Below are 21,634 nucleotides of genomic sequence, written 5' to 3'. Positions count from 1 at the left end.
CTTGGCTGTCCCCAAACGGTATCAAACCAACACCCACGGGAAGCTGTAAGCATAGAGGACATGCCTGCACCCCATTGGACTTACCTGTGTGGGTTAAATCCGGGTTATTTGACAACCTATGGCGGTGATGGTTCTGCTCAGGCAGAGCAGTGCTGATGCTCCTCATAAAGCTGTCGCTGCTGTGAAGGTTCTAGGTGACATCACAAATCCCTATGGTTACATACACAACAAAGCTGGGTTGTTGTTGTTTACACTCTGCAAGGCCTGTGGAAGTGAGTGACATCATAGCACTGTAGTTCTGAGGGTTCTAGATGGATGCAACAATCTCCTGTTGCTTCTATGAAGGCCATAATAGACGACATCACCAAACAGCTCCATAGTCACATACACAGCAAAGGAGAGATGTTGTTTACACCTAGTGATGTCAGTGGTATTGAGTGACATCACAGCACAGTGCTAAGGCTCCTGGGCCTGGACACAGCAGCGGCTGCAATATCTCAACGGAGAATACGTTTATATATATGTGTGTGTGTGCGCGTATATATATATATATATATATATATATATATATATATATTTCTCCGCTGAAATCACTTTTAAACCCATTTCCACCTTTTTTTCCCTTCTCTTCCTCTTACTTTTTTTTCAAGTTTTTTTACGTTTTTCTCCTTTTCGCCTCTTTTCTGGGCGTATTATTCTTCTTTTTCTTCTTTTTTTTCGTCTAATGCATACCCCATCAGTGCAGCAATGCTTATTCAATACCGCCAGCAGATGGAGACACTGGGGGATAATTTTCTAAGGATTTATACTGATTTTTCCTGTCTGAATTTGTCGCACAGAAAGTTGCAGGCCAAATATGTGTGACATTTCTGCGACTTTAGCTTCTAGAGCATTTTTACAACATTATACATAGGTGCTGAATACATAAAAAGCGACTGTTCAGCGACAGACAAGTCGCATCGGCTGAAAGTAGGCCAGAATGTCAGTCCATGTTGGAGCAGGTTTAGATACAGTCTAAAGTATAGATCTCAAAGTCTGTGCACAGAATTTAGCAAGGGCCTCGCACCTTCTGATGCATCAGGTAGGTGCACAATAGCATAGCCTAACCCTCTGTACTTTGGTCTATATTGATGCGGGACATAGACAGCCAGCTGATGACCAATCCATTAGTGCAATGGATGGCTGGAAGCATTTGTCTTTGCCTTTGCAATACCACAGAAGCAATGCATGGTCAATGTACAGCAATGACACACCTGTGTGAACAGCCAGGAGACCCCCCCCCCCCCCCCATGTTATGTTACATAGTTACATAGTTAGTACGGTCGAAAAAAGACATATGTCCATCAAGTTCAACCAGGGAATTAAGGGGTAGGGGTGTGGCGCGATATTGGGGAAGGGATGAGATTTTATATTTCTTCATAAGCATTAATCTTATTTTGTCAATTAGGAACATTCAGCACCCACCCGCTATCAAGGCAGCTGCCTATCATGTCATGCCCTACCTGCACAGGTGTGCTGGCTACTCAAATGATCCAATTAAGGAGGCCATTTAGTCAGCAGCAGCAGAAGTCCTGTGCCTGGACGCTCCAACAGCGGCCAGACACAAGCAGAAGCAGAAGCAGCAGAAGCAGCAGCAGCACCACCTTTTGTTTTTTGGCTGCAGCAGCAGCAAGGCCCACAGGGCTGGCTAGCTGGCTAGCCAGCAAGCAGGTAGCAATGAAAGTAGGAATCTTTCTTTTTAACCCTGTAAGGGGGTGGTGCACTGTACCCGAAGATACTGCCATATCGGGTCAATGCATAGGGCGACGGAAGCAAGCTTCGAAATCGGCCCCCGTTCTCAAAAATCCATTTAATATATGGTCCCCAGATAGGGGACGTATCAGATATTAAACTGATAAGAACAGATACTACACTTGATCTTAGCCAAAAGGCCGAGAAGCGATAACCGTGAAAGGGGCGGGCCCAACAAGGTGCCCTTCATGGGCACTATCACTGCTTGCTGTCAGGGAGGCTGCCAGACAATTTTCCATGCACACTCTGGGCTGGGGGGCAGTCAACCACCAGTACACACAGCAGAACCTAAACCCATACCATTATTGCTAAGCAGCAAGACAGGGGCCCATTGCACTCCCACGGGGCCTTTTTAAATGCAATCCATAACCCGGATTTGCCAGGAACCCTTCTTACTCCTCCTACTTGCATGTGACACTGGGCTTAGGATCTGCATAGGAAACACACACACAAGCACACACCTACCTTTGTTGCCTGCAGATGCCTCCTTGGCTGTCCCCAAACGGTATCAAACCAACACCCACGGGAAGCTGTAAGCATAGAGGACATGCCTGCACCCCATTGGACTTACCTGTGTGGGTTAAACCCGGGTTATTTGACAACCTATGGCGGTGATGGTTCTGCTCAGGCAGAGCAGTGCTGATGCTCCTCATAAAGCTGTCGCTGCTGTGAAGGTTCTAGGTGACATCACAAATCCCTATGGTTACATACACAACAAAGCTGGGTTGTTGTTGTTTACACTCTGCAAGGCCTGTGGAAGTGAGTGACATCATAGCACTGTAGTTCTGAGGGTTCTAGATGGATGCAACAATCTCCTGTTGCTTCTATGAAGGCCATAATAGACGACATCACCAAACAGCTCCATAGTCACATACACAGCAAAGGAGAGATGTTGTTTACACCTAGTGATGTCAGTGGTATTGAGTGACATCACAGCACAGTGCTAAGGCTCCTGGGCCTGGACACAGCAGCGGCTGCAATATCTCAACGGAGAATACGTTTATATATATGTGTGTGTGTGCGCGTATATATATATATATATATATATATATATATATATATATATATATATATTTCTCCGCCGAAATCACTTTTAAACCCATTTCCACCTTTTTTTCCCTTCTCTTCCTCTTACTTTTTTTTCAAGTTTTTTTTACGTTTTTCTCCTTTTCGCCTCTTTTCTGGGCGTATTATTCTTCTTTTTCTTCTTTTTTTTCGTCTAATGCATACCCCATCAGTGCAGCAATGCTTATTCAATACCGCCAGCAGATGGAGACACTGGGGGATAATTTTCTAAGGATTTATACTGATTTTTCCTGTCTGAATTTGTCGCACAGAAAGTTGCAGGCCAAATATGTGTGACATTTCTGCGACTTTAGCTTCTAGAGCATTTTTACAACATTATACATAGGTGCTGAATACATAAAAAGCGACTGTTCAGCGACAGACAAGTCGCATCGGCTGAAAGTAGGCCAGAATGTCAGTCCATGTTGGAGCAGGTTTAGATACAGTCTAAAGTATAGATCTCAAAGTCTGTGCACAGAATTTAGCAAGGGCCTCGCACCTTCTGATGCATCAGGTAGGTGCACAATAGCATAGCCTAACCCTCTGTACTTTGGTCTATATTGATGCGGGACATAGACAGCCAGCTGATGACCAATCCATTAGTGCAATGGATGGCTGGAAGCATTTGTCTTTGCCTTTGCAATACCACAGAAGCAATGCATGGTCAATGTACAGCAATGACACACCTGTGTGAACAGCCAGGAGACCCCCCCCCCCCCCCCATGTTATGTTACATAGTTACATAGTTAGTACGGTCGAAAAAAGACATATGTCCATCAAGTTCAACCAGGGAATTAAGGGGTAGGGGTGTGGCGCGATATTGGGGAAGGGATGAGATTTTATATTTCTTCATAAGCATTAATCTTATTTTGTCAATTAGGAACATTCAGCACCCACCCGCTATCAAGGCAGCTGCCTATCATGTCATGCCCTACCTGCACAGGTGTGCTGGCTACTCAAATGATCCAATTAAGGAGGCCATTTAGTCAGCAGCAGCAGAAGTCCTGTGCCTGGACGCTCCAACAGCGGCCAGACACAAGCAGAAGCAGAAGCAGCAGAAGCAGCAGCAGCACCACCTTTTGTTTTTTGGCTGCAGCAGCAGCAAGGCCCACAGGGCTGGCTAGCTGGCTAGCCAGCAAGCAGGTAGCAATGAAAGTAGGAATCTTTCTTTTTAACCCTGTAAGGGGGTGGTGCGCTGTACCCGAAGATACTGCCATATCGGATCAATGCATAGGGCGACGGAAGCAAGCTTCGAAATCGGCCCCCGTTCTCAAAAATCCATTTAATAAATGGTCCCCAGATAGGGGACGTATCAGATATTAAACTGATAAGAACAGATACTACACTTGATCTTAGCCAAAAGGCCGAGAAGCGATAACCGTGAAAGGGGCGGGCCCAACAAGGTGCCCTTCATGGGCACTATCACTGCTTGCTGTCAGGGAGGCTGCCAGACAATTTTCCATGCACACTCTGGGCTGGGGGGCAGTCAACCACTAGTACACACAGCAGAACCTAAACCCATACCATTATTGCTAAGCAGCAAGACAGGGGCCCATTGCACTCCCACGGGGCCTTTTTAAATGCAATCCATAACCCGGATTTGCCAGGAACCCTTCTTACTCCTCCTACTTGCATGTGACACTGGGCTTAGGATCTGCATAGGAAACACACACACAAGCACACACCTACCTTTGTTGCCTGCAGATGCCTCCTTGGCTGTCCCCAAACGGTATCAAACCAACACCCACGGGAAGCTGTAAGCATAGAGGACATGCCTGCACCCCATTGGACTTACCTGTGTGGGTTAAACCCGGGTTATTTGACAACCTATGGCGGTGATGGTTCTGCTCAGGCAGAGCAGTGCTGATGCTCCTCATAAAGCTGTCGCTGCTGTGAAGGTTCTAGGTGACATCACAAATCCCTATGGTTACATACACAACAAAGCTGGGTTGTTGTTGTTTACACTCTGCAAGGCCTGTGGAAGTGAGTGACATCATAGCACTGTAGTTCTGAGGGTTCTAGATGGATGCAACAATCTCCTGTTGCTTCTATGAAGGCCATAATAGACGACATCACCAAACAGCTCCATAGTCACATACACAGCAAAGGAGAGATGTTGTTTACACCTAGTGATGTCAGTGGTATTGAGTGACATCACAGCACAGTGCTAAGGCTCCTGGGCCTGGACACAGCAGCGGCTGCAATATCTCAACGGAGAATACGTTTATATATATGTGTGTGTGTGCGCGTATATATATATATATATATATATATATATATATATATATATATATATTTCTCCGCCGAAATCACTTTTAAACCCATTTCCACCTTTTTTTCCCTTCTCTTCCTCTTACTTTTTTTTCACGTTTTTTTACGTTTTTCTCCTTTTCGCCTCTTTTCTGGGCGTATTATTCTTCTTTTTCTTCTTTTTTTTCGTCTAATGCATACCCCATCAGTGCAGCAATGCTTATTCAATACCGCCAGCAGATGGAGACACTGGGGGATAATTTTCTAAGGATTTATACTGATTTTTCCTGTCTGAATTTGTCGCACAGAAAGTTGCAGGCCAAATATGTGTGACATTTCTGCGACTTTAGCTTCTAGAGCATTTTTACAACATTATACATAGGTGCTGAATACATAAAAAGCGACTGTTCAGCGACAGACAAGTCGCATCGGCTGAAAGTAGGCCAGAATGTCAGTCCATGTTGGAGCAGGTTTAGATACAGTCTAAAGTATAGATCTCAAAGTCTGTGCACAGAATTTAGCAAGGGCCTCGCACCTTCTGATGCATCAGGTAGGTGCACAATAGCATAGCCTAACCCTCTGTACTTTGGTCTATATTGATGCGGGACATAGACAGCCAGCTGATGACCAATCCATTAGTGCAATGGATGGCTGGAAGCATTTGTCTTTGCCTTTGCAATACCACAGAAGCAATGCATGGTCAATGTACAGCAATGACACACCTGTGTGAACAGCCAGGAGACCCCCCCCCCCCCCCATGTTATGTTACATAGTTACATAGTTAGTACGGTCGAAAAAAGACATATGTCCATCAAGTTCAACCAGGGAATTAAGGGGTAGGGGTGTGGCGCGATATTGGGGAAGGGATGAGATTTTATATTTCTTCATAAGCATTAATCTTATTTTGTCAATTAGGAACATTCAGCACCCACCCGCTATCAAGGCAGCTGCCTATCATGTCATGCCCTACCTGCACAGGTGTGCTGGCTACTCAAATGATCCAATTAAGGAGGCCATTTAGTCAGCAGCAGCAGAAGTCCTGTGCCTGGACGCTCCAACAGCGGCCAGACACAAGCAGAAGCAGAAGCAGCAGAAGCAGCAGCACCACCTTTTGTTTTTTGGCTGCAGTAGCAGCAAGGCCCACAGGGCTGGCTAGCTGGCTAGCCAGCAAGCAGGTAGCAATGAAAGTAGGAATCTTTCTTTTTAACCCTGTAAGGGGGTGGTGCACTGTACCCGAAGATACTGCCATATCGGGTCAATGCATAGGGCGACGGAAGCAAGCTTCGAAATCGGCCCCCGTTCTCAAAAATCCATTTAATATATGGTCCCCAGATAGGGGACGTATCAGATATTAAACTGATAAGAACAGATACTACACTTGATCTTAGCCAAAAGGCCGAGAAGCGATAACCGTGAAAGGGGCGGGCCCAACAAGGTGCCCTTCATGGGCACTATCACTGCTTGCTGTCAGGGAGGCTGCCAGACAATTTTCCATGCACACTCTGGGCTGGGGGGCAGTCAACCACCAGTACACACAGCAGAACCTAAACCCATACCATTATTGCTAAGCAGCAAGACAGGGGCCCATTGCACTCCCACGGGGCCTTTTTAAATGCAATCCATAACCCGGATTTGCCAGGAACCCTTCTTACTCCTCCTACTTGCATGTGACACTGGGCTTAGGATCTGCATAGGAAACACACACACAAGCACACACCTACCTTTGTTGCCTGCAGATGCCTCCTTGGCTGTCCCCAAACGGTATCAAACCAACACCCACGGGAAGCTGTAAGCATAGAGGACATGCCTGCACCCCATTGGACTTACCTGTGTGGGTTAAACCCGGGTTATTTGACAACCTATGGCGGTGATGGTTCTGCTCAGGCAGAGCAGTGCTGATGCTCCTCATAAAGCTGTCGCTGCTGTGAAGGTTCTAGGTGACATCACAAATCCCTATGGTTACATACACAACAAAGCTGGGTTGTTGTTGTTTACACTCTGCAAGGCCTGTGGAAGTGAGTGACATCATAGCACTGTAGTTCTGAGGGTTCTAGATGGATGCAACAATCTCCTGTTGCTTCTATGAAGGCCATAATAGACGACATCACCAAACAGCTCCATAGTCACATACACAGCAAAGGAGAGATGTTGTTTACACCTAGTGATGTCAGTGGTATTGAGTGACATCACAGCACAGTGCTAAGGCTCCTGGGCCTGGACACAGCAGCGGCTGCAATATCTCAACGGAGAATACGTTTATATATATGTGTGTGTGTGCGCGTATATATATATATATATATATATATATATATATATATATATATATTTCTCAGCCGAAATCACTTTTAAACCCATTTCCACCTTTTTTTCCCTTCTCTTCCTCTTACTTTTTTTTCACGTTTTTTTACGTTTTTCTCCTTTTCGCCTCTTTTCTGGGCGTATTATTCTTCTTTTTCTTCTTTTTTTTCGTCTAATGCATACCCCATCAGTGCAGCAATGCTTATTCAATACCGCCAGCAGATGGAGACACTGGGGGATAATTTTCTAAGGATTTATACTGATTTTTCCTGTCTGAATTTGTCGCACAGAAAGTTGCAGGCCAAATATGTGTGACATTTCTGCGACTTTAGCTTCTAGAGCATTTTTACAACATTATACATAGGTGCTGAATACATAAAAAGCGACTGTTCAGCGACAGACAAGTCGCATCGGCTGAAAGTAGGCCAGAATGTCAGTCCATGTTGGAGCAGGTTTAGATACAGTCTAAAGTATAGATCTCAAAGTCTGTGCACAGAATTTAGCAAGGGCCTCGCACCTTCTGATGCATCAGGTAGGTGCACAATAGCATAGCCTAACCCTCTGTACTTTGGTCTATATTGATGCGGGACATAGACAGCCAGCTGATGACCAATCCATTAGTGCAATGGATGGCTGGAAGCATTTGTCTTTGCCTTTGCAATACCACAGAAGCAATGCATGGTCAATGTACAGCAATGACACACCTGTGTGAACAGCCAGGAGACCCCCCCCCCCCCATGTTATGTTACATAGTTACATAGTTAGTACGGTCGAAAAAAGACATATGTCCATCAAGTTCAACCAGGGAATTAAGGGGTAGGGGTGTGGCGCGATATTGGGGAAGGGAGGAGATTTTATATTTCTTCATAAGCATTAATCTTATTTTGTCAATTAGGAACATTCAGCACCCACCCGCTATCAAGGCAGCTGCCTATCATGTCATGCCCTACCTGCACAGGTGTGCTGGCTACTCAAATGATCCAATTAAGGAGGCCATTTAGTCAGCAGCAGCAGAAGTCCTGTGCCTGGACGCTCCAACAGCGGCCAGACACAAGCAGAAGCAGAAGCAGCAGAAGCAGCAGCAGCACCACCTTTTGTTTTTTGGCTGCAGCAGCAGCAAGGCCCACAGGGCTGGCTAGCTGGCTAGCCAGCAAGCAGGTAGCAATGAAAGTAGGAATCTTTCTTTTTAACCCTGTAAGGGGGTGGTGCACTGTACCCGAAGATACTGCCATATCGGGTCAATGCATAGGGCGACGGAAGCAAGCTTCGAAATCGGCCCCCGTTCTCAAAAATCCATTTAATATATGGTCCCCAGATAGGGGACGTATCAGATATTAAACTGATAAGAACAGATTTTTTTTTTTTTTTTTATCTAAAGCCGAGGAACGTGCTTTCGATTCACCCAAAGTGCAAGAAAAAGTGCAAACGTGTTACACTAAAAAAACGTGCACAAAGGATGCGGTCTATCGCAAGCCCTTCTCCGATAGGAGAGAGGCCCCCCAACAAACCTTACCCTTCGCCTCCGGACCAAAAGGTACCTGCGAGGTTCCAGGTTCGATGTCCCTTTTCGCCGAAGCTACTAGGGGACCACAAATGCTCCCGGCATCCCCCTTGGCGTTAGCCAAGGTATCTGCCCGCAGAGCCGATTACGGTAGGTACCCTGCCAAAGCAGGAGTACCCGGGGTGTTTGCAGGGAGGTGCGGAACCTAATGGCCACACACACCTCCCCTAGACCGCCAGGAGGGACACCCAGAAGGGCTACCGCATCCTGACCAATCCTGTGAACACACAACACGCAAAAAGTGACACAGTGAGACAAAAAAGAAATAAATAAGTGAATGTGTGCAGATATACTGCCCGGACATCCGGCCGGATCTATAAAAATTTCTCTGATCCTAGCCAGAAGGCCGGGAATCAAGAGGTGAGTGCCACAAGGTGAAGAGATTATGGTGCCCGTGCTTCAACTCAGTGAGTCTATCCTCCCAGTGAGTTTCGGCACCTCGGGGTCACCACTCCCCGAGGCACAAAAGTACCTCGGCTCTAGACCCTCTCAGCCTCATGGCGAGACCCGGAGGGAACAGGTCACATCGGGGCAGCCGTCGAGCTGATTCCTCAGAACCAGCCCCGGAAAGCCCTGGTACACCTGCATCCTCCATGCAGCACCCATCCCCACCAGCATGAAAACTGATAAGAACAGATACTACACTTGATCTTAGCCAAAAGGCCGAGAAGCGATAACCGTGAAAGGGGCGGGCCCAACAAGGTGCCCTTCATGGGCACTATCACTGCTTGCTGTCAGGGAGGCTGCCAGACAATTTTCCATGCACACTCTGGGCTGGGGGGCAGTCAACCACCAGTACACACAGCAGAACCTAAACCCATACCATTATTGCTAAGCAGCAAGACAGGGGCCCATTACACTCCCACGGGGCCTTTTTAAATGCAATCCATAACCCGGATTTGCCAGGAACCCTTCTTACTCCTCCTACTTGCATGTGACACTGGGCTTAGGATCTGCATAGGAAACACACACACAAGCACACACCTACCTTTGTTGCCTGCAGATGCCTCCTTGGCTGTCCCCAAACGGTATCAAACCAACACCCACGGGAAGCTGTAAGCATAGAGGACATGCCTGCACCCCATTGGACTTACCTGTGTGGGTTAAACCCGGGTTATTTGACAACCTATGGCGGTGATGGTTCTGCTCAGGCAGAGCAGTGCTGATGCTCCTCATAAAGCTGTCGCTGCTGTGAAGGTTCTAGGTGACATCACAAATCCCTATGGTTACATACACAACAAAGCTGGGTTGTTGTTGTTTACACTCTGCAAGGCCTGTGGAAGTGAGTGACATCATAGCACTGTAGTTCTGAGGGTTCTAGATGGATGCAACAATCTCCTGTTGCTTCTATGAAGGCCATAATAGACGACATCACCAAACAGCTCCATAGTCACATACACAGCAAAGGAGAGATGTTGTTTACACCTAGTGATGTCAGTGGTATTGAGTGACATCACAGCACAGTGCTAAGGCTCCTGGGCCTGGACACAGCAGCGGCTGCAATATCTCAACGGAGAATACGTTTATATATATGTGTGTGTGTGCGCGTATATATATATATATATATATATATATATATATATATATATATATATATATTTCTCCGCCGAAATCACTTTTAAACCCATTTCCACCTTTTTTTCCCTTCTCTTCCTCTTACTTTTTTTTCACGTTTTTTTACGTTTTTCTCCTTTTCGCCTCTTTTCTGGGCGTATTATTCTTCTTTTTCTTCTTTTTTTTCGTCTAATGCATACCCCATCAGTGCAGCAATGCTTATTCAATACCGCCAGCAGATGGAGACACTGGGGGATAATTTTCTAAGGATTTATACTGATTTTTCCTGTCTGAATTTGTCGCACAGAAAGTTGCAGGCCAAATATGTGTGACATTTCTGCGACTTTAGCTTCTAGAGCATTTTTACAACATTATACATAGGTGCTGAATACATAAAAAGCGACTGTTCAGCGACAGACAAGTCGCATCGGCTGAAAGTAGGCCAGAATGTCAGTCCATGTTGGAGCAGGTTTAGATACAGTCTAAAGTATAGATCTCAAAGTCTGTGCACAGAATTTAGCAAGGGCCTCGCACCTTCTGATGCATCAGGTAGGTGCACAATAGCATAGCCTAACCCTCTGTACTTTGGTCTATATTGATGCGGGACATAGACAGCCAGCTGATGACCAATCCATTAGTGCAATGGATGGCTGGAAGCATTTGTCTTTGCCTTTGCAATACCACAGAAGCAATGCATGGTCAATGTACAGCAATGACACACCTGTGTGAACAGCCAGGAGACCCCCCCCCCCCCCCATGTTATGTTACATAGTTACATAGTTAGTACGGTCGAAAAAAGACATATGTCCATCAAGTTCAACCAGGGAATTAAGGGGTAGGGGTGTGGCGCGATATTGGGGAAGGGATGAGATTTTATATTTCTTCATAAGCATTAATCTTATTTTGTCAATTAGGAACATTCAGCACCCACCCGCTATCAAGGCAGCTGCCTATCATGTCATGCCCTACCTGCACAGGTGTGCTGGCTACTCAAATGATCCAATAAAGGAGGCCATTTAGTCAGCAGCAGCAGAAGTCCTGTGCCTGGACGCTCCAACAGCGGCCAGACACAAGCAGAAGCAGAAGCAGCAGCAGCACCACCTTTTGTTTTTTGGCTGCAGCAGCAGCAAGGCCCACAGGGCTGGCTAGCTGGCTAGCCAGCAAGCAGGTAGCAATGAAAGTAGGAATCTTTCTTTTTAACCCTGTAAGGGGGTGGTGCACTGTACCCGAAGATACTGCCATATCGGGTCAATGCATAGGGCGACGGAAGCAAGCTTCGAAATCGGCCCCCGTTCTCAAAAATCCATTTAATATATGGTCCCCAGATAGGGGACGTATCAGATATTAAACTGATAAGAACAGATACTACACTTGATCTTAGCCAAAAGGCCGAGAAGCGATAACCGTGAAAGGGGCGGGCCCAACAAGGTGCCCTTCATGGGCACTATCACTGCTTGCTGTCAGGGAGGCTGCCAGACAATTTTCCATGCACACTCTGGGCTGGGGGGCAGTCAACCACCAGTACACACAGCAGAACCTAAACCCATACCATTATTGCTAAGCAGCAAGACAGGGGCCCATTGCACTCCCACGGGGCCTTTTTAAATGCAATCCATAACCCGGATTTGCCAGGAACCCTTCTTACTCCTCCTACTTGCATGTGACACTGGGCTTAGGATCTGCATAGGAAACACACACACAAGCACACACCTACCTTTGTTGCCTGCAGATGCCTCCTTGGCTGTCCCCAAACGGTATCAAACCAACACCCACGGGAAGCTGTAAGCATAGAGGACATGCCTGCACCCCATTGGACTTACCTGTGTGGGTTAAACCCGGGTTATTTGACAACCTATGGCGGTGATGGTTCTGCTCAGGCAGAGCAGTGCTGATGCTCCTCATAAAGCTGTCGCTGCTGTGAAGGTTCTAGGTGACATCACAAATCCCTATGGTTACATACACAACAAAGCTGGGTTGTTGTTGTTTACACTCTGCAAGGCCTGTGGAAGTGAGTGACATCATAGCACTGTAGTTCTGAGGGTTCTAGATGGATGCAACAATCTCCTGTTGCTTCTATGAAGGCCATAATAGACGACATCACCAAACAGCTCCATAGTCACATACACAGCAAAGGAGAGATGTTGTTTACACCTAGTGATGTCAGTGGTATTGAGTGACATCACAGCACAGTGCTAAGGCTCCTGGGCCTGGACACAGCAGCGGCTGCAATATCTCAACGGAGAATACGTTAATATATATGTGTGTGTGTGCGCGTATATATATATATATATATATATATATATATATATATATATATATTTCTCCGCCGAAATCACTTTTAAACCCATTTCCACCTTTTTTTCCCTTCTCTTCCTCTTACTTTTTTTTCACGTTTTTTTACGTTTTTCTCCTTTTCGCCTCTTTTCTGGGCGTATTATTCTTCTTTTTCTTCTTTTTTTTCGTCTAATGCATACCCCATCAGTGCAGCAATGCTTATTCAATACCGCCAGCAGATGGAGACACTGGGGGATAATTTTCTAAGGATTTATACTGATTTTTCCTGTCTGAATTTGTCGCACAGAAAGTTGCAGGCCAAATATGTGTGACATTTCTGCGACTTTAGCTTCTAGAGCATTTTTACAACATTATACATAGGTGCTGAATACATAAAAAGCGACTGTTCAGCGACAGACAAGTCGCATCGGCTGAAAGTAGGCCAGAATGTCAGTCCATGTTGGAGCAGGTTTAGATACAGTCTAAAGTATAGATCTCAAAGTCTGTGCACAGAATTTAGCAAGGGCCTCGCACCTTCTGATGCATCAGGTAGGTGCACAATAGCATAGCCTAACCCTCTGTACTTTGGTCTATATTGATGCGGGACATAGACAGCCAGCTGATGACCAATCCATTAGTGCAATGGATGGCTGGAAGCATTTGTCTTTGCCTTTGCAATACCACAGAAGCAATGCATGGTCAATGTACAGCAATGACACACCTGTGTGAACAGCCAGGAGACCCCCCCCCCCCCCCCATGTTATGTTACATAGTTACATAGTTAGTACGGTCGAAAAAAGACATATGTCCATCAAGTTCAACCAGGGAATTAAGGGGTAGGGGTGTGGCGCGATATTGGGGAAGGGATGAGATTTTATATTTCTTCATAAGCATTAATCTTATTTTGTCAATTAGGAACATTCAGCACCCACCCGCTATCAAGGCAGCTGCCTATCATGTCATGCCCTACCTGCACAGGTGTGCTGGCTACTCAAATGATCCAATTAAGGAGGCCATTTAGTCAGCAGCAGCAGAAGTCCTGTGCCTGGACGCTCCAACAGCGGCCAGACACAAGCAGAAGCAGAAGCAGCAGCAGCACCACCACCTTTTGTTTTTTGGCTGCAGCAGCAGCAAGGCCCACAGGGCTGGCTAGCTGGCTAGCCAGCAAGCAGGTAGCAATGAAAGTAGGAATATTTCTTTTTAACCCTGTAAGGGGGTGGTGCACTGTACCCGAAGATACTGCCATATCGGGTCAATGCATAGGGCGACGGAAGCAAGCTTCGAAATCGGCCCCCGTTCTCAAAAATCCATTTAATATATGGTCCCCAGATAGGGGACGTATCAGATATTAAACTGATAAGAACAGATACTACACTTGATCTTAGCCAAAAGGCCGAGAAGCGATAACCGTGAAAGGGGCGGGCCCAACAAGGTGCCCTTCATGGGCACTATCACTGCTTGCTGTCAGGGAGGCTGCCAGACAATTTTCCATGCACACTCTGGGCTGGGGGGCAGTCAACCACCAGTACACACAGCAGAACCTAAACCCATACCATTATTGCTAAGCAGCAAGACAGGGGCCCATTGCACTCCCACGGGGCCTTTTTAAATGCAATCCATAACCCGGATTTGCCAGGAACCCTTCTTACTCCTCCTACTTGCATGTGACACTGGGCTTAGGATCTGCATAGGAAACACACACACAAGCACACACCTACCTTTGTTGCCTGCAGATGCCTCCTTGGCTGTCCCCAAACGGTATCAAACCAACACCCACGGGAAGCTGTAAGCATAGAGGACATGCCTGCACCCCATTGGACTTACCTGTGTGGGTTAAACCCGGGTTATTTGACAACCTATGGCGGTGATGGTTCTGCTCAGGCAGAGCAGTGCTGATGCTCCTCATAAAGCTGTCGCTGCTGTGAAGGTTCTAGGTGACATCACAAATCCCTATGGTTACATACACAACAAAGCTGGGTTGTTGTTGTTTACACTCTGCAAGGCCTGTGGAAGTGAGTGACATCATAGCACTGTAGTTCTGAGGGTTCTAGATGGATGCAACAATCTCCTGTTGCTTCTATGAAGGCCATAATAGACGACATCACCAAACAGCTCCATAGTCACATACACAGCAAAGGAGAGATGTTGTTTACACCTAGTGATGTCAGTGGTATTGAGTGACATCACAGCACAGTGCTAAGGCTCCTGGGCCTGGACACAGCAGCGGCTGCAATATCTCAACGGAGAATACGTTTATATATATGTGTGTGTGTGCGCGTATATATATATATATATATATATATATATATATATATATTTCTCCGCCGAAATCACTTTTAAACCCATTTCCACCTTTTTTTCCCTTCTCTTCCTCTTACTTTTTTTTCACGTTTTTTTACGTTTTTCTCCTTTTCGCCTCTTTTCTGGGCGTATTATTCTTCTTTTTCTTCTTTTTTTTCGTCTAATGCATACCCCATCAGTGCAGCAATGCTTATTCAATACCGCCAGCAGATGGAGACACTGGGGGATAATTTTCTAAGGATTTATACTGATTTTTCCTGTCTGAATTTGTCGCACAGAAAGTTGCAGGCCAAATATGTGTGACATTTCTGCGACTTTAGCTTCTAGAGCATTTTTACAACATTATACATAGGTGCTGAATACATAAAAAGCGACTGTTCAGCGACAGACAAGTCGCATCGGCTGAAAGTAGGCCAGAATGTCAGTCCATGTTGGAGCAGGTTTAGATACAGTCTAAAGTATAGATCTCAAAGTCTGTGCACAGAATTTAGCAAGGGCCTCGCACCTTCTGATGCATCAGGTAGGTGCACAATAGCATAGCCTAACCCTCTGTACTTTGGTCTATATTGATGCGGGACATAGACAGCCAGCTGATGACCAATCCATTAGTGCAATGGATGGCTGGAAGCATTTGTCTTTGCCTTTGCAATACCACAGAAGCAATGCATGGTCAATGTACAGCAATGACACACCTGTGTGAACAGCCAGGAGACCCCCCCCCCCCCCCCATGTTATGTTACATAGTTACATAGTTAGTACGGTCGAAAAAAGACATATGTCCATCAAGTTCAACCAGGGAATTAAGGGGTAGGGGTGTGGCGCGATATTGGGGAAGGGATGAGATTTTATATTTCTTCATAAGCATTAATCTTATTTTGTCAATTAGGAACATTCAGCACCCACCCGCTATCAAGGCAGCTGCCTATCATGTCATGCCCTACCTGCACAGGTGTGCTGGCTACTCAAATGATCCAATTAAGGAGGCCATTTAGTCAGCAGCAGCAGAAGTCCTGTGCCTGGACGCTCCAACAGCGGCCAGACACAAGCAGAAGCAGAAGCAGCAGAAGCAGCAGCAGCACCACCTTTTGTTTTTTGGCTGCAGCAGCAGCAAGGCCCACAGGGCTGGCTAGCTGGCTAGCCAGCAAGCAGGTAGCAATGAAAGTAGGAATCTTTCTTTTTAACCCTGTAAGGGGGTGGTGCACTGTACCCGAAGATACTGCCATATCGGGTCAATGCATAGGGCGACGGAAACAAGCTTCGAAATCGGCCCCCGTTCTCAAAAATCCATTTAATATATGGTCCCCAGATAGGGGACGTATCAGATATTAAACTGATAAGAACAGATACTACACTTGATCTTAGCCAAAAGGCCGAGAAGCGATAACCGTGAAAGGGGCGGGCCCAACAAGGTGCCCTTCATGGGCACTATCACTGCTTGCTGTCAGGGAGGCTGCCAGACAATTTTCCATGCACACTCTGGGCTGGGGGGCAGTCAACCACCAGTACACACAGCAGAACCTAAACCCATACCATTATTGCTAAGCAGCAAGACAGGGGCCCATTGCACTCCCACGGGGCCTTTTTAAATGCAATCCATAACCCGGATTTGCCAGGAACCCTTCTTACTCCTCCTACTTGCATGTGACACTGGGCTTAGGATCTGCATAGGAAACACACACACAAGCACACACCTACCTTTGTTGCCTGCAGATGCCTCCTTGGCTGTCCCCAAACGGTATCAAACCAACACCCACGGGAAGCTGTAAGCATAGAGGACATGCCTGCACCCCATTGGACTTACCTGTGTGGGTTAAACCCGGGTTATTTGACAACCTATGGCGGTGATGGTTCTGCTCAGGCAGAGCAGTGCTGATGCTCCTCATAAAGCTGTCGCTGCTGTGAAGGTTCTAGGTGACATCACAAATCCCTATGGTTACATACACAACAAAGCTGGGTTGTTGTTGTTTACACTCTGCAAGGCCTGTGGAAGTGAGTGACATCATAGCACTGTAGTTCTGAGGGTTCTAGATGGATGCAACAATCTCCTGTTGCTTCTATGAAGGCCATAATAGACGACATCACCAAACAGCTCCATAGTCACATACACAGCAAAGGAGAGATGTTGTTTACACCTAGTGATGTCAGTGGTATTGAGTGACATCACAGCACAGTGCTAAGGCTCCTGGGCCTGGACACAGCAGCGGCTGCAATATCTCAACGGAGAATACGTTTATATATATGTGTGTGTGTGCGCGTATATATATATATATATATATATATATATATATATATATTTCTCCGCCGAAATCACTTTTAAACCCATTTCCACCTTTTTTTCCCTTCTCTTCCTCTTACTTTTTTTTCACGTTTTTTTACGTTTTTCTCCTTTTCGCCTCTTTTCTGGGTGTATTATTCTTCTTTTTCTTCTTTTTTTTCGTCTAATGCATACCCCATCAGTGCAGCAATGCTTATTCAATACCGCCAGCAGATGGAGACACTGGGGGATAATTTTCTAAGGATTTATACTGATTTTTCCTGTCTGAATTTGTCGCACAGAAAGTTGCAGGCCAAATATGTGTGACATTTCTGCGACTTTAGCTTCTAGAGCATTTTTACAACATTATACATAGGTGCTGAATACATAAAAAGCGACTGTTCAGCGACAGACAAGTCGCATCGGCTGAAAGTAGGCCAGAATGTCAGTCCATGTTGGAGCAGGTTTAGATACAGTCTAAAGTATAGATCTCAAAGTCTGTGCACAGAATTTAGCAAGGGCCTCGCACCTTCTGATGCATCAGGTAGGTGCACAATAGCATAGCCTAACCCTCTGTACTTTGGTCTATATTGATGCGGGACATAGACAGCCAGCTGATGACCAATCCATTAGTGCAATGGATGGCTGGAAGCATTTGTCTTTGCCTTTGCAATACCACAGAAGCAATGCATGGTCAATGTACAGCAATGACACACCTGTGTGAACAGCCAGGAGACCCCCCCCCCCCCCCCATGTTATGTTACATAGTTACATAGTTAGTACGGTCGAAAAAAGACATATGTCCATCAAGTTCAACCAGGGAATTAAGGGGTAGGGGTGTGGCGCGATATTGGGGAAGGGATGAGATTTTATATTTCTTCATAAGCATTAATCTTATTTTGTCAATTAGGAACATTCAGCACCCACCCGCTATCAAGGCAGCTGCCTATCATGTCATGCCCTACCTGCACAGGTGTGCTGGCTACTCAAATGATCCAATTAAGGAGGCCATTTAGTCAGCAGCAGCAGAAGTCCTGTGCCTGGACGCTCCAACAGCGGCCAGACACAAGCAGAAGCAGAAGCAGCAGAAGCAGCAGCAGCACCACCTTTTGTTTTTTGGCTGCAGCAGCAGCAAGGCCCACAGGGCTGGCTAGCTGGCTAGCCAGCAAGCAGGTAGCAATGAAAGTAGGAATCTTTCTTTTTAACCCTGTAAGGGGGTGGTGCACTGTACCCGAAGATACTGCCATATCGGGTCAATGCATAGGGCGACGGAAGCAAGCTTCGAAATCGGCCCCCGTTCTCAAAAATCCATTTAATATATGGTCCCCAGATAGGGGACGTATCAGATATTAAACTGATAAGAACAGATACTACACTTGATCTTAGCCAAAAGGCCGAGAAGCGATAACCGTGAAAGGGGCGGGCCCAACAAGGTGCCCTTCATGGGCACTATCACTGCTTGCTGTCAGGGAGGCTGCCAGACAATTTTCCATGCACACTCTGGGCTGGGGGGCAGTCAACCACCAGTACACACAGCAGAACCTAAACCCATACCATTATTGCTAAGCAGCAAGACAGGGGCCCATTGCACTCCCACGGGGCCTTTTTAAATGCAATCCATAACCCGGATTTGCCAGGAACCCTTCTTACTCCTCCTACTTGCATGTGACACTGGGCTTAGGATCTGCATAGGAAACACACACACAAGCACACACCTACCTTTGTTGCCTGCAGATGCCTCCTTGGCTGTCCCCAAACGGTATCAAACCAACACCCACGGGAAGCTGTAAGCATAGAGGACATGCCTGCACCCCATTGGACTTACCTGTGTGGGTTAAACCCGGGTTATTTGACAACCTATGGCGGTGATGGTTCTGCTCAGGCAGAGCAGTGCTGATGCTCCTCATAAAGCTGTCGCTGCTGTGAAGGTTCTAGGTGACATCACAAATCCCTATGGTTACATACACAACAAAGCTGGGTTGTTGTTGTTTACACTCTGCAAGGCCTGTGGAAGTGAGTGACATCATAGCACTGTAGTTCTGAGGGTTCTAGATGGATGCAACAATCTCCTGTTGCTTCTATGAAGGCCATAATAGACGACATCACCAAACAGCTCCATAGTCACATACACAGCAAAGGAGAGATGTTGTTTACACCTAGTGATGTCAGTGGTATTGAGTGACATCACAGCACAGTGCTAAGGCTCCTGGGCCTGGACACAGCAGCGGCTGCAATATCTCAACGGAGAATACGTTTATATATATGTGTGTGTGTGCGCGTATATATATATATATATATATATATATATATTTCTCCGCCGAAATCACTTTTAAACCCATTTCCACCTTTTTTTCCCTTCTCTTCCTCTTACTTTTTTTTCACGTTTTTTTACGTTTTTCTCCTTTTCGCCTCTTTTCTGGGTGTATTATTCTTCTTTTTCTTCTTTTTTTTCGTCTAATGCATACCCCATCAGTGCAGCAATGCTTATTCAATACCGCCAGCAGATGGAGACACTGGGGGATAATTTTCTAAGGATTTATACTGATTTTTCCTGTCTGAATTTGTCGCACAGAAAGTTGCAGGCCAAATATGTGTGACATTTCTGCGACTTTAGCTTCTAGAGCATTTTTACAACATTATACATAGGTGCTGAATACATAAAAAGCGACTGTTCAGCGACAGACAAGTCGCATCGGCTGAAAGTAGGCCAGAATGTCAGTCCATGTTGGAGCAGGTTTAGATACAGTCTAAAGTATAGATCTCAAAGTCTGTGCACAGAATTTAGCAAGGGCCTCGCACCTTCTGATGCATCAGGTAGGTGCACAATAGCATAGCCTAACCCTCTGTACTTTGGTCTATATTGATGCGGGACATAGACAGCCAGCTGATGACCAATCCATTAGTGCAATGGATGGCTGGAAGCATTTGTCTTTGCCTTTGCAATACCACAGAAGCAATGCATGGTCAATGTACAGCAATGACACACCTGTGTGAACAGCCAGGAGACCCCCCCCCCCCCCCCATGTTATGTTACATAGTTACATAGTTAGTACGGTCGAAAAAAGACATATGTCCATCAAGTTCAACCAGGGAATTAAGGGGTAGGGGTGTGGCGCGATATTGGGGAAGGGATGAGATTTTATATTTCTTCATAAGCATTAATCTTATTTTGTCAATTAGGAACATTCAGCACCCACCCGCTATCAAGGCAGCTGCCTATCATGTCATGCCCTACCTGCACAGGTGTGCTGGCTACTCAAATGATCCAATTAAGGAGGCCATTTAGTCAGCAGCAGCAGAAGTCCTGTGCCTGGACGCTCCAACAGCGGCCAGACACAAGCAGAAGCAGAAGCAGCAGAAGCAGCAGCAGCACCACCTTTTGTTTTTTGGCTGCAGCAGCAGCAAGGCCCACAGGGCTGGCTAGCTGGCTAGCCAGCAAGCAGGTAGCAATGAAAGTAGGAATCTTTCTTTTTAACCCTGTAAGGGGGTGGTGCACTGTACCCGAAGATACTGCCATATCGGGTCAATGCATAGGGCGACGGAAGCAAGCTTCGAAATCGGCCCCCGTTCTCAAAAATCCATTTAATATATGGTCCCCAGATAGGGGACGTATCAGATATTAAACTGATAAGAACAGATACTACACTTGATCTTAGCCAAAAGGCCGAGAAGCGATAACCGTGAAAGGGGCGGGCCCAACAAGGTGCCCTTCATGGGCACTATCACTGCTTGCTGTCAGGGAGGCTGCCAGACAATTTTCCATGCACACTCTGGGCTGGGGGGCAGTCAACCACCAGTACACACAGCAGAACCTAAACCCATACCATTATTGCTAAGCAGCAAGACAGGGGCCCATTGCACTCCCACGGGGCCTTTTTAAATGCAATCCATAACCCGGATTTGCCAGGAACCCTTCTTACTCCTCCTACTTGCATGTGACACTGGGCTTAGGATCTGCATAGGAAACACACACACAAGCACACACCTACCTTTGTTGCCTGCAGATGCCTCCTTGGCTGTCCCCAAACGGTATCAAACCAACACCCACGGGAAGCTGTAAGCATAGAGGACATGCCTGCACCCCATTGGACTTACCTGTGTGGGTTAAACCCGGGTTATTTGACAACCTATGGCGGTGATGGTTCTGCTCAGGCAGAGCAGTGCTGATGCTCCTCATAAAGCTGTCGCTGCTGTGAAGGTTCTAGGTGACATCACAAATCCCTATGGTTACATACACAACAAAGCTGGGTTGTTGTTGTTTACACTCTGCAAGGCCTGTGGAAGTG

At 46.4% G+C, this 21,634-nt stretch overlaps 9 non-coding genes and 1 pseudogene across 9 annotated transcripts; all 10 read right to left on the bottom strand.

Moving 5' to 3' along the window:
- Positions 1–1,752: 1,752 nt before the first annotated feature.
- On the bottom strand, positions 1,753–1,943 carry LOC130338005 (U2 spliceosomal RNA). Its single transcript, XR_008878784.1, has one exon. It is a non-coding gene; the product is annotated as a U2 spliceosomal RNA (small nuclear RNA).
- A 2,098-nt stretch (positions 1,944–4,041) lies between these two features.
- Positions 4,042–4,232, bottom strand: LOC130337960 (U2 spliceosomal RNA). The gene has a single exon (XR_008878760.1). It is a non-coding gene; the product is annotated as a U2 spliceosomal RNA (small nuclear RNA).
- Positions 4,233–6,323: 2,091 nt separating this feature from the next.
- On the bottom strand, positions 6,324–6,514 carry LOC130338004 (U2 spliceosomal RNA). Its single transcript, XR_008878783.1, has one exon. It is a non-coding gene; the product is annotated as a U2 spliceosomal RNA (small nuclear RNA).
- Positions 6,515–8,604: 2,090 nt separating this feature from the next.
- LOC130337973 (U2 spliceosomal RNA) lies at positions 8,605–8,787 on the bottom strand. Its single transcript, XR_008878766.1, has one exon. It is a non-coding gene; the product is annotated as a U2 spliceosomal RNA (small nuclear RNA).
- Positions 8,788–9,480: 693 nt separating this feature from the next.
- Positions 9,481–9,640, bottom strand: LOC130337978 (U2 spliceosomal RNA; annotated as a pseudogene).
- A 2,089-nt stretch (positions 9,641–11,729) lies between these two features.
- Positions 11,730–11,920, bottom strand: LOC130338003 (U2 spliceosomal RNA). The gene has a single exon (XR_008878782.1). It is a non-coding gene; the product is annotated as a U2 spliceosomal RNA (small nuclear RNA).
- A 2,087-nt stretch (positions 11,921–14,007) lies between these two features.
- On the bottom strand, positions 14,008–14,198 carry LOC130338002 (U2 spliceosomal RNA). Its single transcript, XR_008878781.1, has one exon. It is a non-coding gene; the product is annotated as a U2 spliceosomal RNA (small nuclear RNA).
- Positions 14,199–16,285: 2,087 nt separating this feature from the next.
- LOC130337954 (U2 spliceosomal RNA) lies at positions 16,286–16,476 on the bottom strand. The gene has a single exon (XR_008878754.1). It is a non-coding gene; the product is annotated as a U2 spliceosomal RNA (small nuclear RNA).
- Positions 16,477–18,563: 2,087 nt separating this feature from the next.
- Positions 18,564–18,754, bottom strand: LOC130338001 (U2 spliceosomal RNA). Its single transcript, XR_008878780.1, has one exon. It is a non-coding gene; the product is annotated as a U2 spliceosomal RNA (small nuclear RNA).
- Positions 18,755–20,833: 2,079 nt separating this feature from the next.
- On the bottom strand, positions 20,834–21,024 carry LOC130338000 (U2 spliceosomal RNA). Its single transcript, XR_008878779.1, has one exon. It is a non-coding gene; the product is annotated as a U2 spliceosomal RNA (small nuclear RNA).
- Between the last annotated feature and the right edge of the window lie 610 nt (positions 21,025–21,634).

The sequence above is a fragment of the Hyla sarda genome, unplaced genomic scaffold (assembly GCF_029499605.1).
Source record: "Hyla sarda isolate aHylSar1 unplaced genomic scaffold, aHylSar1.hap1 scaffold_511, whole genome shotgun sequence".
Classification (NCBI taxonomy): Eukaryota; Metazoa; Chordata; class Amphibia; order Anura; family Hylidae; genus Hyla; species Hyla sarda.
This window is presented reverse-complemented; position numbering and strand designations above follow the sequence as displayed.